Genomic DNA, 15,798 nt, shown 5'->3' with positions numbered 1-15,798 from the left:
GGCTACACACACACATAACTTCTGAAAAAGTACAGCTTCGTGCCCTTCAGGAAAACAGCACATTGCACGTTCGAAAATACAGTTTAATATGAGACCAGGCAGCTAGGCCCAGACCCTCGCTAAGTTAAGGCCTCACGATTTTATAAGAAAACTCCTAATACATGACAGTTTCAGAAGGCCTCGTAAGAAAGGGGAGAGTCTCCCCTTTCTTACGAGGCCTTCTGAAAGTGTTTCCTGGCCCCCGATCGCAGCACAGCTGCGATTGGGGGCCAGGAAACACCACTAGATGCCAGGGATTTCACTTTGGGGGGGCGGCCCCCTCGGAAAACTGGTCGCCCCCCCCGGGCATATTTTTTATTTTAAAAAAAGGTAGGTGCCCCCCAGGGGAATTTTCTTTTTTTCCCCAAAAATAAAATTAAAAAATAAAAAATAAAATAAAATGACAGGGGGTCGCCCGTGGGCAGGGTGACCCCCTGTGGGGGCAATATTTTTTTTTAGATGTTGTAGGGTTTCCCTGGGGGCCATTTTGGCCCCCAAGGAAACCATACAACAACTAAAAAAAATAGATCTATATATAGATCTATATATATATATATATATCTATGTAGATAGATATATCTATGTACATGGATATATCTATAGATATATCTATGTACATGGATATATCTATAGATATATCTATGTAGATAGATATATATATATATATATATATATATATATATATATATATAGAGGTAGATCTATATATATCAATCAAAGAGATTTATAAAGCGCGCTACTCACCAGTGAGGGTCTCAAGGCGCTGGGGGGGGGACGGGGGGAGGGAAAGGGGCTGGGAGGTTCACTGTTCGAAAAGCCAGGGTCTCAAGGCGCGGGGGGGGAGGGAAAGGGGCTGGGAGGTTCACTGTTCGAAAAGCCAGGTTTTGAGGTCCTTCCTGAACAGAAGTAGGTTTTGGGTCGTGCGAAGGTGGGTTGTGAGGGCTTTCCAGGTTTTGGGTGCAAGGTAGGAGAAGGATCTACCCCCGGTGGTGGTGTGTTTGATGCGGGGGACAGAGGCGCGAGAGAGGTCAGCTGAGCAGACGTTTCGTGTGGGGGTGTGGAAGGTGACTCTCGTTGAGGTAGGCAGGGCCTGTGTGGTGGAGTGATTTGTGTGCGAGGATGAGGATCTTGAAGGTGATCCTTTTGTCAATGTGGATCCAGTGGAGGGATTTGAGGTGTGGAGAGATGTGTTTGTGTCGGGTGAGGTCGAGGATGAGTCGTGCTGCTGAGTTCTGGATGCGTGTAGTTTGCGCTTGAGTTTTAGAGTGGTGCCGGCATAGAGGGCGTTTTCGTAATCAAGCCTGCTGACTGATGAGTGCGTGAGTGACAGTTTTCTGGTCTCTGTGGAGATCCATTTGAATGTTTTTCAGTATACGGAGTGTGTTGAAGCATGAGGAGGTGAGAGCGTTGATTTGTTGGGTCATCGAGAGGGAGGAGTTTAGGATGATGCTGAGGTTGCGTGCGTGGTTGGCGGGGGTGGGTGCAGGGCCTAGCGTGGTGGGCCACCATGAGGCGTCCCAGGTGTTTTTGTGTGGGCCAAAGAGGATTATCTCGGTTTTGCTTGAGTTGAGTTAAAGGTGGTTGGCTGTCATATATATATCACTTTTGTCAATATGTGTGTGGTTTCCCTGGGGGGAAAAGGGTCCGACTTGTCTAGTGGCAGTTTTAGTGCCATAAAGAAGCGCAGAAGGTTTATATGCCTACTGCAAAGAGCAAATCTGTATTTTATGTAATTAGCTGAGTACATTAGTAAAGTCAGCCATTACCTGCGCTATAATACCAATGAAATGTATGTGCGGGGTGGAGGGTGGCTATGGAGAGATGAAGGGCACTTTTGCTGGGTGGTAATGAGGGAATCCGAGGAGGAGGGAATGGGAGCACCAATAATGATTGTTGGACTGAGCGCAGGAGGTGCTAAAGACTGTGACGAATGGTATGTGACAAGGTGTTTTTTGAGTGTCTTGAAAGTACGTGCTGATTGAGGGAAGAAGCGCAGGTAAGGTGGCCTCTACTGTTGCACGTATCTCACACACACCATCGATTTTGTGACTGTCTACGTAGGCTAGTGTTTTAGAGCAACAGTTTAGCCAATAGCTGGATGACTGCTGCCTGCACTCGGGTTACAGAGGACCGCTCTGACATAGGATCAGAGACTGAGACATCAGATACAGAGACAGCATCTGAGGGATAGGACAATGGCGCAGACTCTGGGAGTGATTTTTCAGTCAGAGGAGTCCCATTCGATAACTCCTCTTCCAGTACATTATGAGGGAGATGATGAGGACAGTCCTGCTGTCCCTTCGCAAGCTGTTTGTGCAACTGGTAATAGTGGGTTAGCCCAACCCAGAGAGCAGGTGAATGCGGCGGCAAGCAGAGAGAGAGAGAGTGCTCTCTTGGGAGCTCCCAAATTTAGTTCAGCCCCAAATTCCACCACCCAAATCATATTGTGGAGACATCAAAATTATCTATGGCAAAACAAACTGGTTTTGTAAGGCAGGCACCTGTGTTTTTGGTCCTGGATTTGGCGGCCATATAGAGAAACACACTAAACCCAAACATTTCTGGAAACTAGACATTCGGGGGAGTCCACAGAGGTGTGACTTGTGTGGATTCCCCAAAGTTTTCTTACCCAGAATACCCTGCAAAGCTGAAATGTTGAAAAAAAACTAAATTTTTCTCGCATTTCTGTCACACAAACTACAGGAATATGCTGGGAACCACAACATTCCTACCACCCAGTGACTCCTCACCTGTCCTGATAAAAACACTACCCCACTTGAGTGCCTACACCTAGTCCCTGTGTCAGGAATGGATCACCCCAGGATCAACAGCTGCCTCACGTAAGGACCAACATTGACCGTTGTGTGATCTATTCCTGTCGCGGGCACCAGGCCTAACCACACAAGTGAGGTATCATATTTATCGGGAGACTTGGGGGAACGCTGTGTGGAAGGAAATTTGTGGCTCCTCTCAGATTCCAGAACTTTCTGTCACCGAAATGTCAGGAAAACGTGTTATTTTAGCCACATTTTGAGGTTTGCAAAGGATTCTGGGTAACAGAACCTGGTCAGAGCCCCACAAGTCACCTAATCTTGGATTCCTCTGGGTTTCTAGTTTTCAGAAAGGTGCTGGTTTGCTGGGTTTCCCCAGGTGCCGGCTGAGCTAGAGGCCAAAATCCACAGGTGGGCACTGTTTTCTATGAAAAAATGTGATGTGTCCATGTTGTGTTTTGGGGCATTTCCTGTCGTGGGCGCTAGGCCTACCCACACAAGTGAGGTATCATTTTTATCGGGAGACTTGGGGGAAAGCTGGGTGAAAGGAAATTTGTGGCTCCTCTCAGATTCCAGAACTTTCTGTCACCGAAATGTGAGGAAAACTTGTTTTTTTAGCCACTTTTTGAGGTTTGCAAAGGATTCTGGGTAACAGAACCTGGGCAGAGCCCCACGAGTCACCCCATCTTGGATTCCCCTAGGTATCTAGTTTTCAAAAATGCACAGGTTTGGTAGGTTTCCCTATGTGCCGGCTGAGCTAGAGGCCAAAATCTACAGGTAGGCACTTTGCAAAAAACAGCTCTGTATTTTGTCAAAAAATGGGATGTGTCCACGTTGTGTTTTGGGGCATTTCCTGTCGCGAGCGCTAGGCCTACCCACACAAGTGAGGTATCATTTTTATCGGGAGACTTGGGGGAACGCTGGGTGGAAGGAAATCTGTGGCTCCTCTCAGATTCCAGAACTTTCTGTCACCGAAATGTGAGGAAAACTTGTTTTTTTAGCCACTTTTTGAGGTTTGCAAAGGATTCTGGGTAACAGAACCTGGTCAGAGCCCCACAAGTCACCCCATCTTGGATTCCCCTAGGTCTCTAGTTTTTAAACAAGCACAGGTTTGGTAGGTTTCCCTATGTGCCGGCTGAGCTAGAGGCCAAAATCTACAGGTAGGCACTTTGCAAAAAACAGCTCTTCATTTTGTCAAAAAATGGTATGTGTCCAAGTTGTGTTTTGGGGCATTTCCTGTAGCGAGTGCTAGGCCTACCCACACAAGTGAGGTATAATTTTAATCGGGAGACTTGGGGGAACGCTGGGTGGAAGGAAATTTGTGGCTCCTCTCAGATTCCAGAACTTTCTGTCACCGAAATATGAGGAAAACTTGTTTTTTTAACCACTTTTTGAGGTTTGCAAAGGATTCTGGGTAACAGAACCTGGTCAGAGCCCCACAAGTCACCCCATCTTGGATTCCCCTAGGTCTCTAGTTTAAAAAAATGCACAGGTTTGGTAGGTTTCCCTATGTGCCGGCTGAGCTAGAGGCCAAAATCTACAGGTAGGCACTTTGCAAAAAACAGCACTATATTTTGTCAAAAAATGGGATGTGTCCACGTTGTGTTTTGGGGCATTTCCTGTCACGGGCGCTAGGCCTACCCACACAAGTGAGGTATCATTTTTATCGGGAGACTTGGGGGAACGCTGGGTGGAAGGAAATTTGTGGCTCCTCTCAGATTACAGAACTTTCTGTCACCGAAATGTGAGGAAAACTTGTTTTTTTAGCCACTTTTGAGGTTTGCAAAGGATTCTGGGTAACAGAACCTGGTCAGAGACCCACGAGTCACCCCATCTTGGATTCCCCTAGGTCTCTAGTTTTCAAAAATGCACAGGTTTGGTAGGTTTCCCTATGTGCCGGCTGAGCTAGAGGCCAAAATCTACAGGTAGGCACTTTACAAAAAACAGCTCTGTATTTTGTCAAAAAATGGGATGTGTCCACGTTGTGTTTTGGGGCATTTCCTGTCGCGGGCGCTAGGCCTACCCACACAAGTGAGGTGTCATTTTTATCAGGAGGATTTGGGGAACTCTGGGTGGAAGTAAATTTGTGGCTCCTCTCTGATTCCAGAACTTTCTGTCACCAAAATGTGAGGAAAACCAGTTTTTTTAGCCAAATTTTGAGGTTTGCAAAGGATTCTGAGTAACAGAACCTGGTCAGAGCCCCACGAGTCACCCCATCTTGGATTCCCCTAGGTCTCTAGTTTTCAATAATGCACAGGTTTGGTAGGTTTCCCTATGTGCCGGCTGAGCTAGAGGCCAAAATCTACAGGTAGGCACTTTGCAAAAAACAGCTCTGTATTTTGTCAAAAAATAGGATGTGTCCACGTTGTGTTTTGGGGCATTTCCTGTCGCGGGCGCAAGGCCTACCCACACAAGTGAGGTATCATTTTTATCGGGAGACTTGGGGGAACGCTGGGTGGAAGGAAATTTGTGGCTCCTCTCAGATTCCAGAACTTTCTGTCACCGAAATGTGAGGAAAACTTGTTTTTTTAGCCACTTTTTGAGGTTTGCAAAGGATTCTGGGTAACAGAACCTGGTCAGAGCCCCACGAGTCACCCCATCTTGGATTCCCCTAGGTCTCTAGTTTTCAAAAATGCACAGGTTTGGTAGGTTTCCCTATATGCCGGCTGAGCTAGAGGCCAAAATCTACAGGTAGGCACTTTGCAAAAAACAGCTCTGTATTTTGTCAAAAAATGGGATGTGTCCACGTTGTGTTTTGGGGCATTTCCTGTCACGGGCGCTAGGCCTACCCACACAAGTGAGGTATCATTTTTATTGGGAGACTTGGGGGAACGCTGGGTGGAAGGAAATTTGTGGCTCCTCTGAGATTCCAGAACTTTCTGTCACCGAAATGTGAGGAAAACCAGTTATTTTTGCCAAATTTTGAGGTTTGCAAAGGATTCTGAGTAACAGAACCTGGTCAGAGCCCCACGAGTCACCCCATCTTGGATTTCCCTAGGTCTCTAGTTTTCAAAAATGCACAGGTTTGGTAGGTTTCCCTATGTGCCGGCTGAGCTAGAGGCCAAAATCTACAGGTAGGCACTTTGCAAAAAACAGCTCTGTATTTTGTCAAAAAATGGGATGTGTCCACATTGTGTTTTGGGGCATTTCCTGTTGCGGGCGCTAGGCCTACCCACACAAGTGAGGTATCATTTTCATTGGGAGACTTGGGGGAACGCTGGGTGGAAGGAAATTTGTGGCTCCTCTCAGATTCCAGAACTATCTGTCACCGAAATGTCAGGAAAACTTGTTTTTTTAGCCACTTTTTTGAGGTTTGCAAAGGATTCTGGGTAACAGAACCTGGTCAGAGCCCCACGAGTCACCCCATCTTGGATTCATTTTTATCGGGAGACTTGGGGGAACATAGAATAGCAAAACAAGTGTTATTGCCCCTTATCTTTCTCTACATTTTTTCCTTCCAAATATAAGAGAGTGTGTAAAAAAGACGTCTATTTGAGAAATGCCCTGCAGTTCACATGCTAGTATGGGCACCTCGGAATTCAGGGATGTGCAAATAACCACTGCTCCTCAAAACCTTATCTTGATCCCATTTTCGAAATGCAAAGGTTTTCTTGATACCTCTTTTTCACTCTTCATATTTCAGCAAATGAATTGCTGTATACCCAGTATAGAATGAAAACCAACTGCAGGGTGCAGCTCATTTATTGGCTCTGGGTTCCTAGGGTTCTTGATAAACCTACAAGCCCTTTATATCCCCGCAACCAGAAGAGTCCAGCAGACAAAACGGTATATTGCTTTCAGAAATCTGACATCGCAGGAATAAGTTACAGAGTAAAACATAAAGAAAAATGGCTGTTGTTTTCAGCTCAATTTCAATATTTTTTTATTTCAGCTGTTATTTTGTGTAGGAAAACCTTGTAGGATCTACACAAATGACCCCTTGCTGAATTCAGAATTTTGTCTAGTTTTCAGAAATGTTTAGCTTTCCGGGATCCAGCATTGGTTTCACACCCATTCCTGTCACTAACTGGAAGGAGGTTGAAAGCACCAAAAATAGTAAAAATGGGGTATGTCCCAGTAAAATGCCAAATTTGTGTTGGAAAATGTGGTTTTCTGATTCAAATCTGCCCGTTCCTGAAAGGTGGGAAGATAGTGATTTCAGCACCAGAAACCCTTTGTTGATGGCATTTTCAGGGAAAAAACCACAAGCCTTCTTCGGCAGCCCTTTTTTCCCATTTTTTGGGAAAAAACGAAATTTTCACTGTATTTTGGCTATTTTCTTGGTCTCCTCCAGGGGAAACCACAAACTCTGGGTACCATTAGAATCCCTAGGATGTTGGAAAAAAAGGACGCAAATTTGGCGTGGATAGCTTATGTGGACAAAAAGTTATGAAGGAATAAGCGCAAACTACCCCAAATAGCCAAAAAAGGGCTCAGCACTGGGGGGGGAAAAGGCCCAGCAGCTAAGAGGTTAATGTAAAAATTATGGTAAGTACACTTAAACAAGTTTCAGCAGCATCGTTGTCAGAATTCAGAATGACCTCTAAGATAATCTATCGTAAATGTTTTCAATTACGGCACTGGTTTATCGTACTTCACAGTTTCCATAAACTACCCCTATTTAAAATAGGCTGCCCTGCAACTTTATTGTTTTCTCTCAAGTGACCCCCAATTCATGTTTTCAGCAGGTATCAGTGACAGTTTAGTACCCATAGTTTAAGTTTGTAGGGAACTGCAATGGGGAAATAAAATGCATTTAAGGGTCACATGGGGCTGGTGGGTCCACTGTTCTCTCCCTGTGCTCTTCCTGAGAAAGCGATATTTTATTGCACACTCTGTGTAGTCTTTCACATCCTTATATGCTTCCATAATTCCCAGTGTGCTGAATTCCTATCCCTTCTCCTCTATCTCACAGCTTCCTAATTTGATATATTTGCATGCTTTCTGTCCAGGTGTTACCCATGTTTTCCCTTCTTTCTTGGTAAACACCAATCTTCATTGGCTGCTCATCTATCAAGTATGAGTATTACCTTCTCCATCCTTGATTATGTTCCTGTGTGATCTTCAGGATTCATGAGCAAGGCTGCCAACCTAGATGGTGTTTCTCATGCACCATAAGTATCGGCTTTATGTTTCGTTTTGTGACATCACCAAAGCTCCACGTCCCTGCTCGTGCACATACATGCCACATGTGGCTATTCTGCAGACAATATCTGTAAGAACAATTGTGGACGAGGAATATAGTGAGCTTCAATGTTACTGTATGGCGCGCTGGAATCTTTTACCCTGCATCCCCTTTATTAGTAATGTTTTAATCTGTATGCCTTACAAGTCCTGTGTGTCAGTTACTTTGAATGTTCGATTTCCTTTTGAGTGCCTGCTGTTCTCATACCAATACTTTCTTCCTTTTTCTCCCTGCCACAGGTCCGTGAATGACTTGTGACAGACAATGACAGGTGTCTGCTTAGAAGGCATTGGTACACAGCAGAGAAAACAAGTTCATTGTTTCAGACTGAATAAGTAGTTGGAAACCTGTAAAGCTTCATGAATTTCCTCACATACTGAAGGTCAGTTAGATAACTCGCTAACCCCATTGGAATTTACATCACTTTTCAAGACTTGCATCAGTCCATCTGCATTGGCATATTCTGTGCCAAGTATTCGTTCGATTGTAAAGACCCCTATAGAAAAGTGAGCCATTAAAATAATTTAAGATATTACTTAACCACATTATGGGCATGACATCAATTCATACAGTGACATGAATTCCACACTGATACTGTCTTAGTATCTTTAACAAACAAACATAGCAACCACTTTGTATTCTACTGTGGCCCAACCCTGTTCCTTGAGTTGCCAATATTTATTGACTCGTGAAAGTTTGATCTTGCTTCCGTGTAATTAACCGAGATTCAACTACTTGCATGTTTTGTTGGAATACATCCGCCTGGACTACAAGCTCTTTTCATAAATGTTTCATTTATTTTGTTTAAATCATGTTTGATATTATGTCAACAGTAAAACCATTAATTAAAATCATAAATACTTAATTCATGTAACAAATAATGGAGCCATTTCTACCTTTGTAAGCATTATACCAATTGAAACCATTCCCAGAGAAGCTGAAGTATTCCTCCAATTTAGATGTTCGGGAATTGCTCGGGCCTTATTGCAATTTTCAGGATACCCCGAATTTCTTTAAAAAAGATATTTCCAACATCCAGCCAATTAAATCCTAATCCTACAAATATTTTTAAAAAATGTTATTTCCAGTATATTCAAAGACAAATAGTATACTTAATAACAGTGGCCCCTATAATAACGTTCTCTTCATTGTGAGATAACAAACTGCAAAGCAAGTCTCCAAAATATTGATTCTGAAAATTGGCACAGGATTTCCCACATGCTACAATTAATACTTCCTTTGGCTTCAGTAATTAGTAATACATTTGTGCTAGCTAATAGGTGACACACCCTCCAAACTGCTGTATTATTTCTGGTCAGCTAAATTTTTGAAGAAGTTCTTTCCTGAAGGATATCAAAATACTTTCCCTACATTGAGCATAGTTTCGCATTTTCACATTTTATTATGTAGCTTCATGTCTTTATCGCGCCTGATCACTGATAATAAAAACAAACTTCTCTCGTGATTGAATGTGACCCAGAATAGTAGCAAGTTGATGAGCAACCCTTCGCAATTTTTAGGTAACCGATGTCCGAGAGAAGCACTTCCTGCTTTCCTGTTCCCAATACAGAAAAGGGGAATTTTGACTAGCCTCAGCATGCACATTCTGAGTTTCTTTTAATCAAAGGACCATATTATTGCATTTGCCCTCCATAATCAGTTTGCTGCAAATGTTCCAAATGCTGGTGTCTCAAATAATCATCATAAGCAATTTTGAGTGCAACTTTTTATCCTGTTTTCCTTCTTTGCAGTGGGTATATCTGGTTTTTCGAAAAGGGATTTTCTGTATGACGGTCCATTAATTTATTCATATTGTTGAGCCAACTAATGGTTTCCTGGATTCCAGGAGTAATGTAAGTGTATTGGGCAAAGTCTCTTCCTCTGCTTTAAGTAGATTGAGCCAAAAAATGATTAACCATTGGTAGTATCTGAATATTATTCCAAGTAGGTCCAATTTTACTTTTAGTACAATATTGACTAAGCCATAGGGAGGCCTAGCCACTCTTTCCATATAGTAGTTGCAACTTTCTCTCACTCACAACCTTCTCTTCCAGGATCTCACTGTTTTACAATAGTAAGTTGACTATTTTGAGGGAGTATGTTTCCTTTAACACTTTTATATCCCAAGGAGAAATCCATCTTTTTTGCTGAGTCAGCTGTCATTTTGCTTCTTTCTACTATTCAATCTATGTGGCTTTTAAAATTCAAGTTGCTCTCAAATACCATTCCTAGGTATGTGTATTCTTTCATACTCTCTAGCCGATCACCATCTAACCAGGATTTCAGAGTTGTTTTGTGTATGGTTGTGTGAAAAAGTAATCATTTTTGACTTAGAGACAGTTATTTTAAAATAATTTACATCACGGTATTTACCAAAATTCCATGAGTTGTCTTTGCAAGCCAACCTGGGCTTGGCCAATGAGCACGTCATCAGCATAAAATAACTGGACAAGTCTTCCCGCCCTAATTTTGGGTTAAAAGAACAGACAGATCTTTGGGCCAAGGGTGTGTCCGTGAAATATATAGAGAAAAGGAATGGATCTAGGATACAAACCTGGCACAGACCATTGTGCATCCTTATTTTCCTGGTCAATACTCCATTACTACCGAGGTCAACCCTGGTCCATGTAGCCTTATACAATTATATTATTAACATCAGAAGGGCCAGAGGGACCTCTCTTTTTGTCATTTTGCTCCATAGAATTTTGCGATTAAGTGATTTGAAGGCAGTGGTGGGATCAATAAAACACACATGTAGACACTGTTTTGTCTGCTTCGCATACTCTTCTGCGCAAACCTTTGATCAAACTTGTATCAATCGTGGGAAAGCCCTTTCTGACTCTGAACTGGGCCTTTGGGAGAATATTCGCCTTTTCTAAACATTCTTCCAGGGTTTTTAGAAGTTGCTTTGCAAAAACCTTATTTTGGATGTCTATCAGCCTAATCCTCTAGCAATTTTTAGGTAAATCCTACAACCCCTTTGTAGAAATAGGGACTCTTATACTGCTCTTTCAGGGCAATGGCATATTATATGCGTTAATCATGGCCTCATATATAGGTGTTAACACTTGTAACTATAACTAGGGATTGAGCATCAGTATGTTTGATGAGAGGCCATCAGGGCCTTAAGCTAATGGGTTTTTCAATGTTTTTATGGGGAATTCAACTTCTTCACAGTACAGATTAAGATTTCTGCTTGATTAAATTCCAGGAATTTATCCCCCAGCAATAGACCATTCACGGTCTCTGCTTTACTGTTGTTTTTTATTCACACAATAAAGCTCTGTGATGTATTCAACCCAGGCTGCCTTATTTACAGAGTTAGCATCTAATTCCTTTCATTACCCAATATTTATTCAGGTTAAAAACAGAACCTCCTTGTTCGCCCTGCTTTGAGGGTCAAAATTACCCTTGTCGATTTTGATTCTCTGTCCAGCCATGTTGCTTTTCTGATCGCTCTCCTATCTTTCTTCCTATGTTGCTTAATAGCAGTATCTCTTAAGGCAGGATGAACTTGAAATACATTTCTTATACTTTTGCTTATTTCGCTCTTGCTATCTCTCTCAAGGCACAAATATTTTTCTTTTTCAGCGGTCTCTTTGTGAGGCTGTTATTAGCGTATCCCCCCAGTGGAATGATTAGTTCCTCATAATCTTTAAATGTACTCTAAGATGTCTGGCTGACATAATTTGTATATAGAGCTTGAATGATTTCTTCCACATGGGTTTTCAGTTTAGCTGACCAAACAATTCTCATATTATTTTTGTTTTCAATATGGTATAATCATGCAGTAACATGTTATTCTTCCAATTTTCTTGCCATACCGCAAAGTGTATATCAGAAAGTTGAAGTTTCAAGAGGAGGTATTGAATATTTGTTTTTGGATATAGTACTACATGTACACAGGGCCTGTAAATTAAATCCTGCTAGTAATCTGCAGCACTCATTATGCCACTCACTGAAGTAGACTTTTGAACCATGTCTCAGACCTGCCACTGCAGCATTTAGTGCAGTTTTAAGCTGTCATTTTGATCTACCCTTTGCCAGACCAAAACCTGCCTTTTTAATACTTATAAAAAACCCTAAAGTAGACCCTAAGGCTTATAGTGCAGGGTGCATGATATTTAAAAAAATAGGGCATGCATGTTTAAGTTTTACATGTTCTAGAAGTGAAAATCTCCTAAAGTCGTTTTTCACTCTTATAAGGGTATCTCACTCGCAGACTATCACTGGGTTGCCTTATTTAATTTTATAAATGCTGACCTCAGATTGGGAGGTGGTAGAGAAATTATGCTTGCACTCAAATGAAATATAATTTAAAATCTTCTTTACTGGTAGAGTCAGATTGTAAGTTTCAATTTTCAAAATGCCACTTTTAGAAAGTTTCATTTAAAACTATTTCTAGAGCAATAGTTTAAATATAATTTGTTTACATAATGTCCAGTCGTCAGTTAATGAATAAGAGACCTCCATACTGTTCAAATCCAATATATTTATCATTTAGATTCAGGAAGTTCAAAAAATGTACAACAAATACAACAAATGTCCATCCCATAGACAACAACACTGTATATAACCCCCCTGGATCATACAATTGTATCCCAATAGAAAAGGGTTATAGACCTCCTCTTGACACAGTCTTGCACAATAATTGCCTGATTTTCAATCCCAGTTCAAGAAATATCATGGTCTTTCAATTCAGCTTGTCAAATTAGAAGGTAATGTCGATGTTTTGGTTTATGATGGCAGTCAGAGGTCCGTCAGACCATCATCAGGGCTCAGGCCCTCATTTTGAGTCTAACGGTCCTTGCACAGCCAGACTTGAGGTGACAGTCCTACCACCACCGGGTTGCTGGTAAAGACTGCCATATTACAACTTCCCAGGGCGGTGGGACTGCCGGGCCAGAGGTGAGTACCTCCGGCCTAGTGGTATCTGCAAAACAACCATCCGCATTATGACTTGGAACACCGCCAGTATTTTCGTGGCTGTTGCACTGCCACAAAAATGCTGGCATTCATGCACCAGTTGACATGAATCTCCATTCCTGTTGCCAGCATACACATCCCCACATGACCACACACCTACATTCATGCACCCCCCACTCACCCACGCATTCACTTACAAGCACCCACGCACACTTCACCCAAACACTCACTCAGATACACCCATTCACTCACACACATGCACTCAAACATACACATCTACTCGCATGCAAGTGCTCAGATATACACCCCTCCCCCCTCAGCATACATACACTTACACACACACAGCACCCCCTCCCCCCTCGGCATACACACACTTAGACACACACAGACAGCCCCCTCGTATACACTCACTTACACACACACACAGACACCCCTTCCCTCTGCATTCATACACACACGCAGACACCACTCACATTCACACAGCACCCCCCTGCTTTCGGACGATCAATTTACCTGTTTTGGTGAGGTTGGCCACCTGGGACGGGATGGGTCTCTGTGCTTTCCACCGCAGGCACTGCACCGCCACGCAGGAAGCCGCCGCACTGTATTACAGGTCATAATATGGCAGACGGAGTCCTGTTGGCGTGCTGGTGCCAGCGGTGGAAACCACCTCTATTACGATGTCGGTCAGGACAACGGTGTCAGATTTCTGCCAGAAATCGGTAGGCTATCAACACAATGTCATAATATGGTGGTCTAACGAAAAGACCGCCAAAGTCAAAATGAGCACCTCAGCTTTGTAAAATAATACATCAGGTTGCAAAAACAGACTCCGTAGCAGCTCATCGGATTCTGACTTGCATAGGTCGAGCGGATGCGAATGGAGACAGACGCTAGTGGTCCCATATTTAGAAGGTTGAAGTCTCCTTGTATATTGCTACGGGGTGGACTTGAGAAGATAACTCTTCAGCAGGACTAACCTGATCCTTTATCTGACCCTGTATCTGACCCACACTCCATCACATCTGACCTGAACTCATGACTTTCCACCATCTATCATGACTAGACAAATGTGAATGGTGTTTTGTGCTTCTGGGTGATAGCTTAACCTAAAACTTAAAAAACCTCATATCTCTGTTTCTACTGATTGGATTTTGATTGCTTTGGTGTCATTTGAGTTGCTGAAATTGATTTGGAAAATTCTATGTGTTGTGTTTTTGTTATTACTGTTTGTTTGCTTCATGAATACTTTAAACATTTCTTCTAAGTTAAGTCTGACTGATTTTGTATCAAATTACCAAAGGGTAAGCAACAGGTTAATTTATTAAATTTTGTGGTTGTCCCTGACAATCATTTTTTTTATTATTTGAATGGGTCTTCGACCCCTCTCAAGTAATAACCCAATTTCTTACATGGGTGTTCGGTGGTGGGATCCAACATTTATGTTTGTGCACTACCATTCAGTAAATTGTAGAAAACAGTAAATCTCTTATAATAATAATCTGACTTCTGAATTGATTTCTTTTCAAACTCTCCAACTGCTAAAAGGCTAAAAAATCTATTGTTCAGCACAGTGGATATATTCTACATAACAAAGGCCCAGTTCATATCTAACACCTCATATATTTTGTAAACACTGGCATATAGTTCCAGCACAGCAGTGTACCAGCTAATTAAACCAAGCAGCAGCTAAAATAAACCATAGAATATGCCGAACATTTACTGTAGCAGATGTCTTTTCTGCCTGGTTATCTCAGATTTTTCACCTTTATATAGACCCTATTTTTGTTTTATTTTTTTTCCATTGTAATTGCGGCCTAAAGATATGTTATATAAGTCATAATTGGACCGCAGTGTATATGTACAGCACCTAAGGATATTGCAAAAATACATTTCTGCCAGCAGCACTACTATTCTTTTGCTGGACTGCAGCTTAAATGCAGTTCTCTGAATAAACGGCTGTGAATTGTACCTTAGCCGTGTAAGAAAACCCTGTTTTTACTTTATATATTCAGAAGTCATCCCTCAAGTACCCCTTGTAGTCCAGAGTACAAGAGTACAGGATTCTAGTATGCAGCAAAAATAGAACACACTGTAAATTGAGGTTATGCCTTCATAGAGAAATAAACCCCTTTATTTTCCACCTCCTCTTAGGAAATGGTTAGAAAAATGTTACAATGTTATCTCCTGCTTAGCTTTTTAATATCTATTTTAATAGTGAAATCAGAACCATTTCTGCTACTCATCACTCCTCCAAAGCTGGAGTACAGGGATAATTAACACTCCTGGCTCAGAGAACAAAGGCTTGTCTCTGTGTCCAGGAAATTCTAATGGGTGTTAACAGTTGACCTCTTATATGGATTAACTATCTGGGAATGGACAGGAACATTTAGCAGAACAAAGGGTAGCTTAGCACTACCTCTTTTGAGTTGGATGTGCGAGGGACGAATTAGCATTATCATCCCTAGGACCCTCCTAGACAGTGAGGCTCCAGCACAGAATGAAAGAAAGTCAGGTTTTATTCTGCCAGTTAGGGAAGTGGCCAAGAAGATAAAACAGGCATTCTTGGTGGCAGTATCTGTCTGTCATCTTGAAACCAGGAATTATGGGTAGTTTTAAAAGAAGAAGAAAAGGCTGTGAAAAATAGTTAGGATTTAGTGATAGATTTTCAACAATGAACAGCTAGTGCACTGGGTATATGTGTAGCACCTCAGCCACTACCTCCTTAGAACATTTGAGCACCTCAGTAGACTTCATATGAAGAAGATGGCCCAGCTGTAAGAAGAATCCTGATTTCTGACCCCTAAATCCTGCTGCTGGAAGAAGACTACTCAGACATGGATTCAAAGACTCCTGGATCCTACTGGACCCAGAGAC

The sequence above is a fragment of the Pleurodeles waltl genome, chromosome 2_1 (genome assembly GCF_031143425.1).
Source record: "Pleurodeles waltl isolate 20211129_DDA chromosome 2_1, aPleWal1.hap1.20221129, whole genome shotgun sequence".
NCBI lineage: Eukaryota > Metazoa > Chordata > Amphibia > Caudata > Salamandridae > Pleurodeles > Pleurodeles waltl.
Note: the sequence above shows the minus strand (reverse complement) of the source record.